This window comes from Rhinoderma darwinii, chromosome 4, assembly GCF_050947455.1.
Source record: "Rhinoderma darwinii isolate aRhiDar2 chromosome 4, aRhiDar2.hap1, whole genome shotgun sequence".
In the NCBI taxonomy this organism is placed as follows: Eukaryota; Metazoa; Chordata; class Amphibia; order Anura; family Rhinodermatidae; genus Rhinoderma; species Rhinoderma darwinii.
In genome coordinates, this window is record NC_134690.1 from 334,396,751 (window position 1) to 334,418,797 (window position 22,047).

At 42.0% G+C, this 22,047-nt stretch overlaps 3 non-coding genes across 3 annotated transcripts; all 3 read left to right on the forward strand.

Annotated features, from left to right (window-relative positions):
* Positions 1–897: 897 nt before the first annotated feature.
* TRNAL-UAA (transfer RNA leucine (anticodon UAA)) lies at positions 898–980 on the forward strand. The gene has a single exon. It is a non-coding gene; the product is annotated as a tRNA-Leu (tRNA).
* Positions 981–1,803: 823 nt separating this feature from the next.
* TRNAL-UAA (transfer RNA leucine (anticodon UAA)) lies at positions 1,804–1,886 on the forward strand. Its single transcript has one exon. It is a non-coding gene; the product is annotated as a tRNA-Leu (tRNA).
* An 848-nt stretch (positions 1,887–2,734) lies between these two features.
* TRNAL-UAA (transfer RNA leucine (anticodon UAA)) lies at positions 2,735–2,817 on the forward strand. Its single transcript has one exon. It is a non-coding gene; the product is annotated as a tRNA-Leu (tRNA).
* Positions 2,818–22,047: the final 19,230 nt, after the last annotated feature.

The window sequence follows — 22,047 nt, forward strand, 5'->3', positions numbered from 1 at the left end:
AGTGTATTAGAACTGTCAGCTACTCACTGACAGCAAGCATAGTGGGTCTTGACGTTGTCAGGACCCAATAGGCTTCCGTCTATGGCATAGCCGGACGCCATTGTTTGGTGTCCGGTTGCCATAGTCACCATCGCCGGCCGCTATCGTGTAGCAGGCCGGCGATGGCAGCTTAACCCCTAAAAAGCCACGATCTCTATAGAACACGGCTTTTATGGGGTTAATCAGCGGGGACACAGCAGTCGGTCCCCGCTGTAGGAGCTGTGACAGCTGCTGTACGAGACAGCAACTGTCACAGCTCCTATATGTGTCGGGAGGATGGCCGAAACGGCCGTTACTCCCGAGACGTACTATTACGTCATGGAGCGCGAACGATACAGCTGCCATGACGTAATAGTACGTCAAGGAGCGGGAAGGGGTTAAACTGGTGGAGTCTTACCACCGTCTACCATATCTGCTACAGTTCCCTCACAACTTTTTGTACAGCTCTTGTGCGAATTGTGGTAATTTTAAAAAGCATAAAAAGTCTTGTGTGCTTTTAAACTGGTGGAGTCTTACCACCGTCTACCATCCGTTTACCCATAGCGATATGTTGCTGTCACATTGACTTTACTTATGTGGTCATGGCATTAAAGAGATTAAAAGGAATTGGATACAGTCATAGAAGTCCTCGATATGTCATACACGACTTTTCAGGTCAATACCAAAAATACAGCCGATTTTCAATTAGTATCCATATGAGTAGCCCGACCTCATAAAAAGCCAGAACATGGTGCATAGTGAGAAAATTCCACAATATTCACAGTTCATACCGCTTGAATTTATGCTCAAACTAGGATGGTCTTGATTATTTTCTAAACTCATAATGCTCACCTGCAATGGCTCTCACCACCATATATTACCAGGATGGCTGAGTGGTTAAGGTGTTGGACTTAAGATCCAATGGATTTGTATTCACGTGGGTTCTAACCCCACTCCTGGCAAACGTTTTAACCTACGGAGTTTCCTAAAAAAAAGCAGTCAGAGAATAATAAAAAAAAGATAACTGTTGCACTTTATCATGGCCTTTCTTATATAAGAAACCACGATTTAACTGTGGGGATGCCTGCAGAATAAACCTAAATTAAAATCTCCTCCGTTGTTTTCGTTTCGACGTTCCTGTATTCTAAATGATAAATTGGTGAAATCTGATTTGGGCATGGGTAAGAGAGAATCTCAAATTAAGGGGTGTTTTCCACGTTTGGGGTGTGTGAACAGGCTCTTTTGAGTATCCAATAAAGTGAAAACCTATAATATTAAACATTATTTAACTTGTAACTCTGACCATGTTGTATATCTGCTACAGTCCCCTCACAATTTTTTGCACAGCTCTTGTGCGAATTGTGGTCATTTTAAAAAGCATAAAAAGTCTTGTGTGTTTTTAAACTGGTGGAGTCTTACCACCGTCTACCATCCGTTTACCCATAGCGATATGTTGCTGTCACATTGACTTTACTTATGTGGTCATGGCATTAAAGGGATTAAAAGGAATTGGATACAGTCATAGAAGTCCTCGATATGTCATACACGACTTTTCAGGTCAATACCAAAAATACAGCCGATTTTCAATTAGTATCCATATGAGTTTGGGCTTCTGACTAGCCCGACCTCATAAAAAGCCAGAACATGGTGCATAGTGAGAAAAATTCCACAATATTCATACCGCTTGAATTTATGCTCAAACTAGGATGGTCTTCATTGTTTTCTAAACTCATAAGGTTCACCTGCACTGGCGCTCTCCTGCACTGGCTCTCACTACCATATAACACCAGGATGGCCGAGTGGTTAAGGTGTTGGACTTAAGATCCAATGGATTTGTATCCACGTGGGTTCGAACCCCACTCCTAGTAAAAGTTTTAACCTACAGAGTTTCCTAAAATAGAGCAGTCAGAGAATAATAAAAAAAGGATAACTGTTGCACTTTATCGTGGTCTTTCTTATATAAGAAACCACAATTTAACTGTGGGGATGCCTGCAGAATAAACCCAAATTAAAAGCTCCTCCGTTGTTTTTGTTTCGACGTTCCTGTATTCTAAATGATAAATTGGTGAAATCTGATTTGGGCATGGGTAAGAGAGAATCTCAATATTATATTATTACTCAAATTAAGGGGTGTTTTCTAAGTTTGGGGTGTGTGAACAGGCTCTTTTGAGTATCCAATAAAGTGAAAACCTATGATATTAAACATTATTTAACTTGTAACTCTGACCATGTTGTATATCTGCTACAGTCCCCTCACAATTTTTTGTACAGCTCTTGTGCGAATTGTGGTAATTTTAAAAAGCATAAAAAGTCTTGTGTGTTTTTAAACTGGTGGAGTCTTTCCACCGTCTACCATCCGTTTACCCATAGTTATATGTTGCTGTCACATTGACTTTACTTATGTGGTCATGGCATTAAAGAGATTAAAAGGAATTGGATACAGTCATAGAAGTCCTCGATATGTCATACACGACTTTTCAGGTCAATACAAAAAATACAGCCGATTTTCAATTAGTATCCATATGAGTTTGGGCTTCTGACTAGCCCGACCTCATAAAAAGCCAGAACATGGTGCATAGTGAGAAAATTCCACAATATTCTACAGTTCATACCGCTTGAATTTATGCTCAAACTAGGATGTTCTTCATTGTTTTCTAAACTCATCAGGCTCAACTGCAGTGCCGCTCACCTGCACGGGCTCTTCTCAGTATGCAGCACCAGGATGGCCGAGTGGTTAAGGCGTTGGACTTAAGATCCAATGGATATGTACTCACATGGGTTCGAACCCCACTCCTGGTATGTGTTTTAACTTTGGAGTCTACAGTTTACAAAAAAAGAGCAGTCAGTGAATATGAGGAAGGATGAATGTTGCACATTATCATGGATTCTTTTGTAAGAAACCACTCTTTAACTGTGGGAATGCTTGCAGAATAAACTCAAACTAAAAGCTCCTCCGTTGTTTTCATATCTATGTTCTTGTATTCGAAATTCTAAATTGGTGAATTAAGATATGGGCACGGGTAAGAGAGAATCTCAATCTTATATAATTACTCAAAATAAGGGGTGTTTTCCATGTTTGGGGTGTGTGAATTGCTCCCTAACGATAAAGGGAGGCTTTTTTGAGTACCCAAAAAAGTCAATACCTATAATATAAAACATTAGTTAACTTGTAACTCTGATCATGTTGTATATCTGCTACAGTTCCCTCACAATTTTTTTGTACAGCTCTTGTGCGATTTGTGGTAATTTTAAAAAGCACAAAAAGTCCCACAGTGTTGTGTGTTTTTAAACAGGCGGATTCTTACCACCGTCTACCATCCGTTTACCCATAGCCATATATGTTGCTGTTACATTGACTTTACCTATGTGGTCTTGGCGTTAAAGAGATTGAAAGGGATTGGATACTGTCCTAGAAGACCTGAAAATGTCATACACAAGTTTTCAGGTCAATACCAAAAATACAGCCGATTTTAAATTGATATCCATATGAGTTTTGGCTTGAGACTAGCCCGACCTCATGAAAAGCCAGATGGCGCATAATGAGATAATTCCACAATACTCTACAGCTCATACCGCTTGAATTTGTGCTCAAATAGGACTTTCTTCATTGTTTTCTAAACTCATCAGGCTCACCTGCGCTGCCGTTTACCTGCAGAGGCTCTCACCAGCCTGCTACACCGGAATGGCTAAGGAGTGGTTAAGGCGTCTGACTTTAAGAGGTTTTCCACAGGATATGCCATAAAAGTCCGATAGATGCGGGTCCCACCTCTGGGTCCCGCACCTATCTCTAGAATGGTGCCTCCTAAACCCTGTTCTAGCTTACTCGGCTCTGCTGCCTCCCAGCCACTTCCTGGTTAGGTGGTCGGGAGTTACGGAAACAGCTGAGTACTTGTTTAGCTACGCTGTTTCCGTAACTTCCATAGAAGTGAATGGGAGTTACAGAAATAGCGTAGCTCAATGAGCTCGGCTTTTTCCGTAACTCCCGACCACCTAACCAGGAAGTGGCCGGAAGTCAGCGGAATCTGAGTAAGCTAGAACAGACTTTAGGGGGGCTCCGTTCTAGAGATAGGTGCGGGTCCCAGAGGTGAGACCCGCATCTATCTGCCTTTTATGGCATATTCTGTGGATACGCCATAATTGTTCAAGATGGCAAAATCCCTTTAAGATCCAATGGATATGTATCCATGTGGGTTCAAACCCCACTCCTGGTATGCGTTTTAACATTGGAGTCTACAAAGTTTCTTAAAAAAAAGAGTAGTCAATGAATAGGAGAAAAGATTACTGTTGCATTTTGTCATAATCTTTCTTCTGTAATTTAACTCTTTTCGCAATTTAACTCTTTAACTGTGGGGATGATTGCAGAATATACCTGAGTTAGCTCCTCTGTTGCGAGGGGGTGTAGTCGCCAGCGCATGGAGTAGGACGTGTGTTCACATGCGCTGCAGCTCCCAGGCTAATTACTGGCTCACACCTGCAAAAATCGCAACTATTATAACTTCTTTCCGCTCTGGAAGATAAACTGACTCACTGGAGATATGGTCACTGGAGTCAGAAAGAAGCCAGCAGCTGCTAAACTCACTGAGTTCTTTCCAGCGATGCAGCTCAGAAATTGTGCCAGGTAGACAGCAGGACTCAGGGGCCTTTCAAAGGATATCAGACGCCTCACGGCCGCCTGCTAACGCGGCCTCACCAACTTACCTGCATCCATCGGAGATTGTTTCATCTTTACAGCCTTCCTCTCCTCCCTCTGGAACTTCTCATGTTCCCGCCAGACCTCCATTTTCGCCATCTGTGAGTACTGTTAGCTCTCCTGCAGAGCATGCTTCGTATTTATCTCCTGCTCTGCTGAACTCTAGTTCAATCCCTCAGAATATATCTCTGCCTCTACATGCTACTGGTTCAGAGAAACCTGTGTCTGAAGCTCCACTTAAACTTATGTTGCATGAGCTATATATATATATCTATCTAACAAACTATTCACTCTGCATTTTATGATTTGCAAAAGGACTTTAATGCTTTAGGTGATAGAACATCACATATTGAAAACAAGATGATTGAATTTTCTGAAGCACATAATACACTTGTGGATATGAGTACAAACTGGAGGAGCAGGTAGAGGCACTAAAACACAAAGTTGCAGACCTCGAGGATAGGTCACACCGTAATAACATACAGAATTCCTAAGGTGGTTAAAGGTGACCACTTGGTAGAATTTCTGACAGATCATTATTGTGGCTATCCTGCAGGATACAACATAAATAGAATTGATGATTGACAGGGCACATCGTATTCCTAAACCGAAATCTCTTCCTATATCATCTCCATGGGATGTAATTGCACGCATACATTTTTATCAATTCAAGGACAAACTACTATTTGGTTTCAGGACATTAAATTGGTTCACCTTTCTGTCAGATGAGTGCCATTTTACTTCTTAATATGTCTTGTTTTGATATAAGTACATTATGTTTTTATGTCCTTATCTCATGAATAGTATATGCTGCCTTTATTTTGCATTCTTCTAACTATCAGCAATCCCATATTAAGGTGTTGGAAGAGTTTTTTTAAATTAATGTTTCCTCTGAAGTAACTCCTGCCATAATATAGTGTACAAGGCCTTTATGAGAGGCCATTATATTAGCTTAGCAGCGAAAGATAAGAAAGATAGAGAAAGCAAACGCTATCGTCTCTCTCGTGATATTTTGAATCCTCACCAGTTGAATAAACGCTCTATATGTCCTGATAGAACTAAATTGATTGGTCATCTTTAAAGCCAGTTACATCATCTTGACCTATATAAATATGATATGGCATTGCGAAGATTGAAGGCTAAATATTATAGGCATAGTAATAAAGCTGGTGCTCTTCTGGCATCACAAATAAAGCATCAATACTTTAAGGCAAGAATCCTCTACCACTATAACCAAAATAATGATATATTGTTTAGCCCTCAAGAGATTGCAAATTCTATTGTACAATACTAATCCTCCCTTTATAATTAAAATTTGGACTCCTCCATTTCTCAGCCCTCTTCTACTGCGATTGCAGATTTCTTAGCTTCTATTTCTCTTCCAACTGTTACGTCTTCTCAATTAGAGGTTATATCCAAACCCTTTTCATTAACAGAAGTACCTGAATCCATAACGAATCTAAAGCCCCAGAAATCTCCTGGCCCTCATGGTCTTACTAATGACTATTTAAAAAAATTGAAATCCACTCTTGCCCCACAACTTCTTCAGTTATTTAATCATATACACTCCACGGGACAGATTCCTCCAGAAATGCTACAGGCAACAATTGTTACATTACCCAAATACCCAAACCATGAAAACCGACAGATAGACCGCAAAATTTTAGACCCATTAGTTTGCTTAATACAGAATTAAAACTATATTCTAAGATATTAGCGTCTATACTACCACATTTGGTTCATCAGGACCAAGTTGGGTTTATTAAAAAACGATTTTCGATTGATGGGACCTGACATTTTATAGACATTATAGATTGGGTGGAGCTCCGTCGAATGCCCTATCTGCTCCTATCTCTGGATGCGGAGAAGGCATTCGACCAAGTACATTGTGGTTATTTGGATGCTGTACGATTTGGTATTGTAGGGAAATCATGAGACATTATTATGGCATTCTATACTAAGCGCTCGGCTACTGTATTGACTTCAGGATATCAATCTACCTCTTTTACGATATCTAATTGTACCCGTCAGGGATGTCCTCTCTCCCCATTAATTTTTACTTTTATAATGGAACCCTTGGCGGAAACTATTTGCTCTCCACCACAAATAAAGGGAATTACCATTGGTAACACTGTACATAAAATAGGCTTATTTGCTGACGACGTGCTTATAGCGTTATCTGACCGAGGTGATTATCTTCCTCAAGTTATACAAGTTTTAAATCATTTTTGTTCTGTATCCTATTACAAAGTGAATATTGGCAAATCTCAGATTATGAATATGGGGTTGACACCTGAAATTGTACTAATTTTACAAAGTAAATACTCATTTACATGGTGCTCCCAAGGCCTTCCTTATCTGGGAATTAAATTGATGTACTCTGTATCACGTTTATATACCATTAACTATCCTCCGCTACTTACACAGTTGGAACGTGAACTTGATGACTACCTTAAATTAGAGGGTTCTTTGGGTAGGCCGTCTTGCCGCCATCAAAATGTTAATCTTACGTAAGACTCTATTCTTTTAGGAATATTCCTTTACTGATAGCTGTTTCCTATATGAATAAACTGCAAAAGACACTAGTGAAATATATTTGGAAAAAGAAAAGGGCCAGGGTTGCTACACACATCTTATATCTTCCTGTAGCGAAAGGCGGGATTTCCTCATATTGTGGCATACTATCATGCTACCATTCTAGATCAAGTTAGGCAATGGCTGAATCCTATGCATTTAAAGCATTGTGTAAATATAAAACAATATTGTGGACAATATAATTCACTAGATAATTGTTTAGGGGCCTCTGCCCTTAAACTACAGACCCCCCCCCCCCTTACTGACTATTAAAACTGCTTTGTTCTGGAAACTAATGGTGGTCAAAAAAGATCTATTTCCAATGGGAGTATTTGATATGTCTATAAAAACCCTTATGCGTTTGATTCCTGACTTGGACATGTCTAACTGGGAAATCAATGGTATTAAGACTCTTGCTGATATTCGGAGTGGAAGTTTTTGTCCGCCTTTTCAGAGAACACGAGTAAATATTCTATACCGAAAGTAGACTTATATAAATATTTGAGAATCTGACATTTCATGCGCAATACTAATATTAAAACTGATAAAGAAGTATAATCAGTACAGCTTTTGCTAATAATCAAGTTACATTATTATATGCTTATCCTACATATATGTATATATGCTTTGCCTCTGAAATGTATTTTTATAAAATCTTGCTCATTAAGGTTTGTTCTAATACAGTATTCTCTGAATATCAAACTGTTGGCCAACTCATTCAGGGCCGTTCTGAGATAAGAATGACAAGTTTACTGGAGACAGACATGATATTCAGACAACATAAAGCTGGTACATAGAATGACGTGTTATTAGTACGCATTTCTTGTGTGGTCAATAACTTGTAAGGCGGTTCCTCGATGGCACTTAGCCAGAAAATACCTTTAAAAGGTTAATCTAAATATGAACCTTAAAGAGGCTCTGTCACCAGATTCTCAAATCCCTATCTCCTATTGCATGTGATTGGCGCTGCAATGTAGATAACAGTAACGTTTTTTTTTTTTTAAAACGTTCATTTTTGGCCAAGTTATGAGCTATTTTATATATATGCAAATGAGCTTTGAAATGGACAATTGGGCGTTTTTTTTTCTCGTTATGTCTAACTGGGCGTGTATTGTGTTTTTAACTGGGCGTGTTTACGTGTATGACGCTGACCAATCAGTGACCAGTCAGCATCATACACTCCTCTACATTCATTTACACAGCAGCGATGTGCAGCCACATAAACAGAGATTAACGTTAATCGAGTGTCCTGATAATGAATACACATGAAATCCAGCCTGGACGTCATGTGTATTCAGAATCCTGACACTTCTGACTCTTTTCTGTGAGATTTCCAGCAAGGGAAACGAAATCTCGTTTGCCTCCGTAATCTCGCGAGATTTCGTTTCCCTTGCTAGAAATCTCAAAGAAAATATCTCAAAACTAATCCTCCTAAATCGCCTTATGAATTGTAATATAACCATTGAACTACAAAGGGAGTTTCTAGGACGTACTTGGCTATTTTGGAAATTTTACAAGGGAAAGTTTTAACATGCCTATCGCATTGAGAAACTAACCTAAACCTAACACAAGATTCTACAGTTTGGGAATCTACTTTCCTTCTGGCTACTAAGCTGTTTAAAACCATTAATCACTTGGAAGCTACAAGAAAAGCTACAAGTTTATATAGATGGTATTTAACGCTGTTAGGAAACGTCCGTCACTTTAAGGCTGTCATGATTACTAGCCAAGCCCTGGTTTTTGGTGCAGAGCCAATCTCATTTCTCTATTTGCATCCTATCAGGGTCAAAGGTGGAGTATTTGAATCTGCTAAGTTTTCTCATTGTTGCTTGTGATTTCTTATGTTTGCATGTGTCTAATCAAGCATCTGGTTACTCCCTGTATCACGCTGACAGTTTGGACTCTTTGAACTGGACCTCGGCTTTGTCTTTGGGTTTTCCCTCTGCTCACTGATTTGAACATTCTGCTTTTGGCTGGTTTTGAACTCTGCAAGTCCTGGTACTCTTCTGTTTTGCGATTTGGACTTTTAGTATCTCCTGGTTGTGAACCCTGCTTGCTGATTACCCCTCTGGCTTGTCCAGTAATCCATTCTGATATTACCTACATTGCACCTCCTGTCTAACACCGTATTCTGTAAATGCAAGCAGGGTTCTATGCAGCCAAATCCAACCTGCCTTGCGATGGGATCTGGGGAAGACCATAGAGAAGCCTTAGACTCTGCTGACCAGAGCGGTGACGGACTTGAGGTAGCTGATTTACTTGCGCGCTTGATCCAGACAGTCTCCAGCTGCCTTTGGGGAATTGCTTGAAAATAAATTCCATAAACTTGCACTTTGGGGAATTGCTTAAATAGTGATTCCTTGACGTAATCACAAGACTTTAAAAAATTATTTTCCACTATGGAACCTATGCACGGCCTGATGGAGCAAATGCACGGTCTAACTCTCTAAGCAGTCAATCCAGCTGCAACTCCGGTTGAACCTAGAATGAACCTACCTTTTGGGAGAGTTGTAAATTGTATTTTTGACTAAGGCCTTTTTCCTCTGGAACTGAGCATCAACGAGTGGGTCTCGTTATTTCTCTCCTGCAGGGGGATCCTCAAACCTGGGCCTTTTCGTTGAAACCTGATGCCCCTGAATTTTTCTCTGTTGAGACCTTCTTTGCTGCCCTAGGTTTATTATATGGTGAACTAGATATCACTGCAGTGGCTGAGGCCAATCTGTTATCGCTCCAGCAGGGATGGCGTCCTGTCAAGGATTACTGTTCGGAATTTAGACTCTGGTCCGTCTCTTCACAATGGAATGATGCAACGCTCCGATGTCAATTCCGCCGGGGCCTTTCTGAAACCTTGAAAGATCTTCTGGTATATTACCCTCCGCCTCAGACTTGTGTTGTGCGTCTTGACCGACATCTACGAGAGCGCAAAAATAAAGTTCAGCAATGGTCTCTCCTCTTCCTTGCTATGAGATCCCTTCATCTGTCTCACAAGAGCCCATGCAGTTGGGCTCCATGATGTCTTCTCAAGAACGAAGACTTTTCCGGAAAGACAGAGAGCTGTGTTTCTATTGCGGGGATGCTGGTTGTAGTGTCCATGGCCGTGGACCGTAGGGATTACTCACGCCCGGTGGCCGCAGCGATGGATCTGTGAGCGCTGGCCCGCATCTCCTCCCCAGGAGACGTCAGCGCTCACTTCCGCTCTGGTCCACTGTGTCCCGTAGGGTGTGTGCGCGCCCGGCCTTAAAGGGTCAGCGCACGCACATGGGAATTATCACTAATTTGCCCGTAATCACCCTAGACTATAAGGAGGGCCCTGCCCCTTTGCTCATTGCCTGAGCGTTGTTGTGTTTTCCTATGTTAGTCTTGCAAATGGTCCCTTAGTGTTATTCTGTTCCTGTTGTTCTCGTGCCCTGCTACCTGTACCCTGTATCCCGTAATATTTGTTCCTATGCCTTAACCTGTTGGAGTCGTGTTGTGCCACCGGTTCTGACTGCTGTGTTACACCCCGTCTGGTGTCTGCTGTCAAGATCCCATCTGTGCCTAGCCGTTGCTACTGTCTGAACCACTACAGGTTCCCTTCTGCTTGGACTATTTATATATTGACTTGGTACTCTGTTGGCCAGCTGCTATCCTGCTACGGCAGTACGGCCCAGTGGGTCCACATACCCACAGCTCGCGACACTGGTCATATGCTCAGGAACTGTTCCAAACGTCCAGCTCCGGAAAACTTCAGAGCCTAAATTTCCCCCGGGAATGCCATCTGGGCAGTCAGGTTTTTCTCAAATTTTCTCAAAAAATCCTTTTTCCTGTTAAAATATTGTTTAATAATGTTTGTATTTTTTGGATTTTCAGGTTGCAAAATATTTTACTATTCCCCTTGTTCAACTGAGCAGCCCTGTCAAAGTGTCTGCTATAGATAATACCCCTCTCTATCAGGGGTCGGCCAAGTTCTCCAATCCGCCTTTTACTTTGGAAGTGGGTACCTTGCATACAGAACTGATCTTTCTTTCTTTATTGCCCACTGAGGTAATATTGGGTATTCCGTGGTTACAGGTATAGAATCCTGTTATTGATTGGGGAAAAGCAGATTTGATTAAGTGGTATCCTAAATGTTATGAATCTTGCATGTCTCCTAAGGGAGGATTTATAATCTTTCTGAAAGACAGGCCATGAAAGATTAAATTAAAGACAGTCTCCTTAAGGGTTATATTCATCCATCTACTTCTTTGTTGTAAAGAAATATGGCAATTTAAGACCCTGTATCGACTACCGTGAATTGAACAAGATTACCGTTAAGAATCAATATCCTCTTCCACTCATTCCGGACCTGTTTAATCAGATCTCAAGGGCCAAGTGGTTCGCTAAGCTAGATTTACGCGGGGACTACAATTTGGTTCGTATCCAGGTTCGTAGCAAAGGGGATGAGTGGAAGACAGCATTTAACCCCTTCGCGCTCAGGTCAGTAATAGTACGTCCTGCTAAGTAGAACGTTCGCGCTCAGGTCAGTACTATTACTGACCTGAGTAAACACGGCGCCATCTTTCCCCGGCGCGTGTCTGAGCTGTGATACCTGCTGTTTCCGACAGCAGGCTATCACAGCTTAGTGTGCAGGGACCGATCGCGGTGGTCCCCGCCGATTAACCCCTTAGAAGCCGCGTTCAATAGCGATCGCGGCTTCTTAGGGGTTAAGCTGCCATCGCCGGCCTGCTACACGATAGCGGGCCGTGATGGCTACTATGGCAACCAGAATCCTAACAATGGACTCTGGCTACGCCATCGACGGAAGCCTAGTGGGTCCCGACAAAATCAGGACCCACTATGCTTGCTGTCAGCGAACAGCTGACAGCTCTAATACACTGCACTACGCATGTAGTGCAGTGTATTAGAATAGCGATCAGAGCCTCCTGCTCTCATGTCCCCTAGTGGGACAAAGTAAAAAAAGTGTGAAAAAGTAAAAAAAAGTTGTGTAAAAATAAGAAAATAAAAGATTTAAAAGTAATAAAAGTAAAAGTCCCCCTTTTTCCCTTATCAGTTCTTTATTATTAATAAAAATATATAAATAAACAAATAAACTATACATAATTGGTATCGCCGCGTCCGTAACGTCCTGAACTACAAAACAATGTCGTTATTTATCCCGCGCGGTGAACGCCGTAAGAGAAAATAATAATAAACCGTACCACAATCACAATTGTTTGGTCACTTCACCTCCCAAAAAATGGAATAAAAAGAGATCAAAAAGTCGCATGTACCGAAAAATGGTACTGATCGAAACTACAGTTCGTTACGCAAAAAATAAGTCATCGCACGGCTTTCCTGATGGAAAAATAAAACAGTTCTGGCTCTTAGAATAAGGTAACACAAAAAATAAATTATATTTTACAAAATGTATTTTATTGTGCAAACGCCATAAGACATAAAAAAAAACTATAAACATCTGGTATCGCCGTAATCGTATCGCCCCGCAGAATAAAGTGAATGTGTCATTTATAGCGCACGGTGAACGCTGTAAAAAAAATTTAATAAAAAACAATAGTAAAATTGCTGTTTTTTTAGTCACCACGCCACCTAAAAATAGAATAAAAACTGATCAAAAAGCCGCATGCACCCCAAGAAAACTACAATGGATTCCTCAAGGGGTCTAGTTTCCAAAAAGGGGTCACTTTTGGGGGGTTTCCACTGTTTTAGCACCACAAGACCTCTTCAAACCGGACATGGTGCCTAATAAATTAAATTAAATTAATTAATTAAATGTCACCTCTACTTTGCTCTAAATTCCTGTGAAACGCCTAAAGGGTTAATAAACTTTTTAAATGCTGTTGTGAATACTTTGAGGGGTCTAGTTTCTGAAATGGGGTGTTTGATAGGGGTGTCTAATATATGGGCCCCTCAAAGCAACTTCAGAACTGAGCTGGAAACTAAAAAATAAAATAAAAATGAGGCAATACTTCGCTTCTTACATTATACTGATAATGAGCCGTGCCCACCCCGAGATGACCCCAGTTTTGACCGTTTGTATAAACGGAGACCCCTATTAGACCGTTTCAGTGCCCGGTTTGCCCAAGCATACACCCCCGAGAAGTGTATTTCTAATGATGAGTCCCTGGTACATTTTAAAGGGAGGCTTCAATTCCGCCAGTACCTGCCGGGTAAGAGGGCAAGGTATGGCGTGAAGATGTATAAGCTGTGCGAGAGTGCATCAGGGTATACCTACAAATTTAGGATATATGAAGGGAAGGACACCAGTTCTCAGCCCCCAGAATGTCCCCCCTTACTGGGAATTAATGCAAAAATTGTGTGGGATTTGGTGCACCCACTGCTGGACCAGGGTTACCACCTCTACCTGGATAATTTTTATACCAGCGTCCCACTCTTCAACTGCCTCGCTTCCAGAAGTCCTGCGGCATGCGGCACTGCTAGAAGAAACCTGAGAGGCCTCCCTACGACTCTGCTTGGGCAAACACTCAGAAGGGGTGAGAGCAGGGCACAATCTAGCAGCAACATATTGTGTCTCAAGTACAAGACCAGGGAGATGCCACACCAGTACCCATGTACCTGTACGAGGTACCAGTACAGGGACCCCCAAACTAGACTGCATCCTGGACTACAATAGTTACATGGGAGGGGTGGACTTGTCAGATCAAGTCCTGAAGCCTTACAGTACTTCTGGAAGCGGGGCCACAGGCATCGTACCAGGGCAACACTTTTTAGGAGAAGTTCCCCAAACTGGCAAGAAGGGAAAAAGTCAAAAGAGGTGCAGAGTCTGCTATAAGAGGGGGATAAGGAAGGACACAATATATCAATGTGACGCGTGTCCCGAAAAACCAGAGCTCTGTATGAAAGAGTGTTTTCAAATTTATCATCCATCCCTTTATTTTTAATTTACCCCAGTTTTACTCGCTCTGATCCACTTCGCACAGCTTACCCCTCCTCATCTTTCCCCTCTGAGCCCTGCTGTGTGCCCAGGCAGCTGATAACAGCCACATGTAGGGTATTGCCGTACCCGGGAGAGCCAACATTACAGTTTATGGGGTGTAGGTCTCCGGTGGCACATGCTGGGCACAATATATCGGACACTGACATGGCATATATATAGAAAATTGCAAATCTCACTCTGCACCATCTGCTGCGCATTATCTTTTACACAATACCTGTGGGGTCAAAATGCTCACTACACCTCTAGATGAATTCCTTAAGGGGTGTCGTTTTTAAAACGGGGTCACTTCTCGGGGGTTTCAACTGTACTGATACCTCAGGGGCTTCTGCACACACGACTTAGCACCAGAAAATTCCCAGTAGGCCACATGGTGGTCCTTTCCTTCTGAGCCCTCCCATGGGCCCAAACGGCAGTTTATCACCACAAATAGGGTATTGCCACACTCAGGACAAATTGGGCAACAAAATGCGGTATTTTATTCCTTGTGAAAATAAGAAATTTTGAGCCAAAACTACCTCTTATTGGAAAAAATATTTTTTTTTTTAATTCACAGCCCAATTCAAATAAATTCTGTGAAAAAACTGTGGGGTCTAAATGGTCACAACACCCATAAATAAATTCTTTGAGGGGTGTAGTTTCCAAAATGGGGTGACTTCTGGTGGGTTTCCATTGCTTTGATACCTTTGGGGCTCTGCAAATGCGACATGGCACCCGAAAACCAATCCAGCAAAATCTGGGCTCCAAAGAACACATAGCGCTCCTTTCCTTCTGAGGCCTCCCATGGGCCCAAACGGCAGTTTATCACCACAAATGGGGTATTGCGGCACTCAGGACAAATTGGGCAACAAATTGGGGTATTTTATTCCTTGTGAAAATAAGAAATTTTGAGCCAAAACTACCTCTTATTGGAAAAAATTTCATTTTTTTGAATTCACAGCCCAATTCAAATAAATTCTGTGAAAAAACTGTGGGGTCTAAATGGTCACAACACCCATAAATAAATTCCTTGAGGGGTTTTGTTTCCAAAATGGGGTCACTTTTGGTGGGTTTCCATTGCTTTGATACCTCTGAGGCTCTGCAAATGCGACATGGCACCCGAAAACCAATACAGCAAAATCTGGACTCCAACAAACACATAGCGCTCCTTTCCTTCTGAGCCCTCCCATGGGCCCAAACGGCAGTTTATCACCACAAATGGGGTATTGCCGCACTCAGGACAAATTGGGCAACAAAATGGGGCATTTTGTTCCCTGTGAAAATAAGAAATTCTGATCAAAAATGACATCTTATTGGAAAAATTGTCATTCTTTTAATTTCACAGCCCAATTCAAATACGCGCTGTGAAAAAACTACGGGGTCAAAATGGTAACAATAACCATAAATTAATTCCTTGAGGGGTGCAGTTTCCAAAATGGGGTCAGTTTTAGGGGATTCCTACTGTTTTGGCACCTCAACACCTCTCCAAACCTGGCATGCTGCCTAAAATATATGCCAATAAAAAAGCACCACCAAAATGCACTAGGTGCTTCTTTGCTTCTGGGGCTTGTGTTTTATTCCACGAGCGCACTAGAGCCACATGTGGGACATTTCTAAAAACTGAAGAATCTGGACAATACATATTTAGTTGTGTTTCTCTGGTAAAACCTTCTTTGTTACAGAAAAAAAATAGAATAAAATTGAAATTCAGAAATAAAAACGAAATTTGCAAATTTCACCTCCACTTTGCTTTAATTCCTGTGAAATGCCTGAAGGGTTAAAAAACTTTCTAAATGCTGTTTTGAATACTTTGAGGGGTCTAGTTTTTAAAATGGGGTGCTTTATGGGGGTTTCTAATACATAGGCCCCTCAAAGCCACTTCAGAACTGAACAGGTACCTTAAAAAAAAGGCTTTTGAAATTTTCTTAAAAATATGAGAAATTGCTGTTTATGTTCTAAGCCTTGTAACGTCCAAGAAAAATAAAATAATGTTCTAAAAACGATGCTAATCTAAAGTAGACATATGGGAAATGTGAACTAGTAACTATTTTGGGTGATATAACCGTCTGTTTTTCAAGCAGATGCATTTAAATTCTGAAAAATGCTATTTTTTCTAAATTTTCTCTAAATTTTGCAATTTTTCTCAAATAAAGACTGAATATATCGACCAAATTTTACCACGAACATGAAGCCCAAAGTGTCACGAGAAAACAGTCTCGGAATCGCTTGCATAGGTTTAAGCATTCCGACGTTATTACCACATAAAGTGAAATATGTCAGATTTGAAAAATGGGCTCTGAGCCTTAAGGCCCAAACTAGGCTGCGTCCTTAAGGGGTTAATACTCCAGATGCTCATTATGAGTATCTGGTCATGTATTTTGGTTTAAGTAATGCTCCAGCTGTTTTTCAGAACCTGGTAAATTATATTTTCAGAAATTTCATTAGACGCTTTGCTGTTGTGTATCTGGATGATATTCTTGTGTTTTCTTCTGATTGGTCCTCTCATGTTCAACATTTGATATCGGTCCTTCAAATACATCGGTCCTTCAAAATTTTCTTTATGCAAAATTTGAAAAGTATCTTTTTGTAGTTCAGGAAGTTCATTTCTAGAGATATGTTCTGTCTCCTCATGATTTTCGTATGGACTCCGCTAGAGTTCAGGCGGTTTTCATTTGACCCACTTCACTAAAGGCTCTGCAGAGGTTCCTGGGTTTCACTAATTATTACCGATAATGTATTCATAATTTTTCCAGCATCGTCAAACGTTTGACGGATCTAACAAAAAAGGATTTGTCTTTGTAAAGTGGAAACCTGGTGCGGTCTCCGCCTTTGAAACCTTGAAATGTTGTTTTATGGAAGCATCTGTACTTTTTCAACCTGACCGTTCAAGCCCCTTTATTGTTGAGGTTGATGCATCAGAGGTAGGCGTGGGGGCGGTGTTGTCTCAAAGATCTTCTGTACTGACTAAATTGCGTCCCTGTGCATTTTTTCTCGCAAATTTTCTGCCACTGAGAAAAATTATGATATAGGTAATCGCCATCTTCTTGCCATTAAGTCGGCATTTGAAGAATGGTGCCACTTTCTGGAGGGAGCTGGACATCAAATTACTGTACTTACCAACCATAAAAACCTGACTTTCTTAGAATCAGCTAAGAGACTCAATCCCAGACAGTCCTTGACCTTACCAGATTTGCCTTATTGTAACCTACAGACCCGGGGTCTAAAAATGTAAGGGCTGACACATTATCTCGAAGTTTCTGTTCCTTACAGGTCCCCGACATTCATCCTGAACCTATTTTGTCTAAAGGGATAGTGGCTTTTGCAATATCGCCTGATCATGCAAATGAGATTAAAGAATGTCAGCAGCTCGCTACGCAAACCATTCCTGCTGGGAAATTGTTTGTACCTCCTCAATTCAGATTTTGTTTGCTCAATGAGTTACATGACTGCGTTTTGTGAGGTCATCCGGGGTTAACTGGTACTAAAAAATTAGTCTCACGGCTCTACTGTTGGCCGTCTGTATCTCGTGATGTGAGTTCATATGTCTCTGCTTCTGATGTCTGCTCTCACGCTAAGACTCCTCGAGTTTGTCCATTGTCTGTTCCACAGAAACCTTGGTCTCATTTGTCTATGGTTTTTCTCACCGATTTGCCTCCCTCTGAAGGGTAAACCTGTATTTGGGTTGTGGTGGACCGTTTCAGTAAAATGTGTAATTTAATTCCATTGCCTCAACTCCCCGATTCCAAAAATCTGTCTAAATTATTTATTGGTCAAGTGGATCATCTACATGGTATTTCGGAAAATATTGTCTCTGATAGAGAGGTGTACAATTTGTGGCTAAATTCTGGACCTCAAAATGTCAAACACAACTTTTCAGGGAAATACCAAAAATACAGTCGATTTTTAATTTGTATACATATGAGTTTTGGCTTCTGACTAGTCCGACCTCATAAAATGCTAGAACATGGTGCACAGTAAGATAATTCCACAATATTCTACAGTTCATACCGCTTGAATTTGTGCTCAAAATAGGATGTTCTTCATTGTTTTCCAAATTCATCAGGCTCACCTGCACTTCCGCTCACCTGCACAGTCTCCCCCCAGCATACTACACCAGGATGGCCGAGTGGTTAAGGCGTTGGACAATTATGGCATATCCGTAGGATAGTGAGTTCAAACTTCACTCCTGGTGTGTGTTTTAACCTTGGAGTCTACAAGGTCTCCTAAAAAAGAGCAGTCAATGAATAAGAGAAAATATTTCTGTTGCATTTTATCATAGTCTTTCTTCTGTAAGAAACCACAATTTAGCTCTTTAACTGTGGGGATGATTGCAGAATATACCTGAATTAAAAGTTCTTCCGTTGCTCTCGTATCAACGTTCTTGTATACTAAAAGATATATTGGTGAAATAAGATATGGGCACGGGTAGGAGAGATTCTCAATCTTCCATTATTCCTCAAAAGAAGGGGTGTTTTCCAAGTTTGGGGTGTGTGAATTGTTCCCTAGCGATTAAGGAAGGCTCTTTTGCGTATCCAAAAACGTAAAAACCTATAATATTGGACATTATTCAACTTGTAACTCTGATCATGTTGTATATCTGCTACAGTTCCCACACGATTTTTTGTACAGCTCTTGTGCAATTTGTGGTCATTTTAAAAAGCATAAAAAGTGCCACAGTGTTGTGTCTTTTTAAACAAGTGGATTCTTACCATCATCTATCATCCGTTTACCCATAACCATATATGTTGCTATCACATTGACTTTACTTATGTTGTCTTGGCGCTAAAGAGATTGAAAGGGATTGGATACAGTCCTAGAAGACCCCCAAAATGTCATACATGACTTTTCAGGGCAAAACCAAAAATACTGCCTTATAAGTTTTCAATGGCCTGTGGTTGCCTATACAGTAATTTAATCCAATTTATGAATTTTTCCCGATACCAATACAACCCAAAATCCTAAAAGAAAACGCCATTTGACTGTATCGAAAGCTTTCATAGCATCGATTGAAAGGATAGCACCCTTCTTAGCGTACACTTTCCCGTATTGTAAATTAGCAAAGACTCGGCGGAAATTCTTTACCATAACCCTGCCCGGAATAAACCCGGTCTGGCCCAGGTGAATTATACTATTCATTACCTTCATCGGTCTGACGGCTAGAACTTTGGCCAACAGCTTGAGGTCAGTATTCAACAGTGAAATAGGCCGGTACGATGTCAGCAAGAGAGGGTCCTTACCTTTCTTAGGATCACAATAATTTCTGTGGCTACATAGATTCGGGAAGCCTACCACTAGCCTAGGAAAAATTTGCTGTTTCCACTTGAATAGGGATTACTTTATCCCAGCATAACTTATATAGTTCAAATGGAATTCCGTCTATCCCCAGAGCTTTGTTACTTAGTGTTTCCAGCAATGACGCTCTCAATTGCTCCTATGTTATCGGGTGATCTAACATTGATCTTTGTTCGTTATCAATATTAGGGATTTCCATTCCATCTAGATAACGATCTATGCTATCCCCAGAGTCTTTTAACCTAGAGCAGTACAGGTCTTGATGGAATCCTATGAATTCTTCTACTATCACCTCCCTAGAACTTGTAAAGCATGACAATTTCTTAGCATGGGGGTTCCTCATCCGCCATATATCAAGCCAGCCCAATTCAGATGTTAAACCTATTAACTTAGTTGCTGACCTATGTGATATTATTGGATTTTTCCTGAATCGACTAAACCAGGGGTCTCAAGCACGCGGCCCGCGGGCCGCATGCGGCCCCTGGGGCTGTCTTCTGCAGCCCGCGGGACAGAGAGCCGCTAGTATTGGCTCTGCTCCGAGACTCTGGAATTCCCTCACATCGCTGTCCACATATGAACAGCGATGTCTGGGGCTTTCCCAGAGCCAGAGTCCCATGCAGAGCGCTAGTACAGGCTCTGCTCCGGGACTCTGTAGAATTCCCTGACATCACTGTGCATATATGGACAGTGTGTCAGGGTCTTCTCCAGAGCGGAGACCCGGGCAGAGCGCTAGTATCGGCTCTGCTTCAGGACTCTGTGGAATTCCCTGACATCGGTGTCCATGTTTGGACACACGATGTCTGGGGCTTTCCCAGAGCCGGGGTCCCGTGCAGAGCGCTAGTATAGGCTCTGCTCCGGGACTCTGTGGAATTCCATGACATCGCTGTCCATATATGGACAGCGTGTCAGGGGCTTCCCCAGAGCAGGAGTCCCAGTGATGTCAGGAGCACAGCTGGAGTCCCAGGAAGAACCTACTAGCGCTCTGCCCGGGACTCCAGCTCTGGGGTTGCCCCTGACATCTCTGTCCATATATGGACAGTGATGTCAGGAGCAGAGCTGGAATGGGACTCCAGCTCTGGGCAAGCCCCTGACATCACTGTGGCAGCATCTACGGAGGGCACTGTGGCAGCATCTACGGAGGGCACTGTGGCAGCATCTACGGAGGGCACTGTGGCAGCATCTATTGAGGGCACTGTGGCAGTATCTATGGAGGGCACTGTGGCAGCATCTACAGAGGGCACTGTGGCAGCATCTACAGAGGGCACTGTGGCAGCATCTACAGAGGGCACTGTGGCAGCATCTACAGAGGGCACTGTGGCAGCATCTACAGAGGGCACTGTGGCAGCATGTACAGAGGACACTGTGGCAGCATGTACAGAGGACACTGTGGCAGCATGTACAGAGGACACTGTGGCATTATCTAGGGGTGTATTGCATTATCTACAGAGGGCACTGTGGCATTATCTACAGAGGGCACTGTGGCAGAATCTACAGAGGACTCTGTGGCAGCATCTACAGAGGGAACTGTGGCAGCATCTACAGAGGGAACTGTGGAACTGTGGCAGTATGTACAGAGGACACTGTGGCATTATCTAGGGGTGTATTGCATTATCTACAGAGAGCACAGTGGCATTATCTACAGAGGGCACTGTGGCATTATCTAGGGGTGTGTTGCATTATCTACAGAGGGCACTGTGGCATTATCTACAGAGGGCACTGTGGCAGAATCTACAGAGGACTCTGTGGCAGCATCTACAGAGGGAACTGTGGCAGCATCTACAGAGGGAACTGTGGAACTGTGGCAGTATGTACAGAGGACACTGTGGCATTATCTAGGGGTGTATTGCATTATCTACAGAGGGCACTGTGGCATTATCTACAGAGGGCACTGTGGCATTATCTAGGGGTGTGTTGCATTATCTACAGAGGGCACTGTGGCAGCATCTACAGAGGGCACTGGGGCAGCATCTACAGAGTGCACTGGGGCAGCATCTACAGAGGGTACTGGGGCAGCATCCACAGAGGGCACTGCGGCAGCATCCACAGAGGGCACAGCGGCAGCATCCACAGAGGGCACTGCGGCAGCATCCACCGAGGGCACTGCGGCAGCATCCACCGAGGGCACTGTGGCACTATCTAAAAAGGGGCTGCCCAATCTTGACATGTGTGTCTGCCAAACGCTGCTAACTGAGCCGCCGGACTGCATTTAGCGACACTTAAACTGGAAAACTGGATTGTTGAAATAAGCACATGGAGAAATATCTCAAATTTTAAACCCAGCGGTATTATTATAGTAATGTAGTATTATTATTATAGTAATGTATTATTATTATTATTATTATTATTATAATAATGTGTTATAGTAGTTCAAATAACTAAATTATGAAAAATAATTTTGTATTGTATCAAATTTGAAAGTAATGCGGCCCACTTACCCGGCCGAGTTTGAGAACCCTGGTCTAAACTGTTGTTTCTTTCCTTTTATTCACTTCACTGACTGCTCTTTTTTTAGAAAACTCTGTAGACTCCAAGGTTAAAATTTATACCAGGAGTAGGGCTAGAA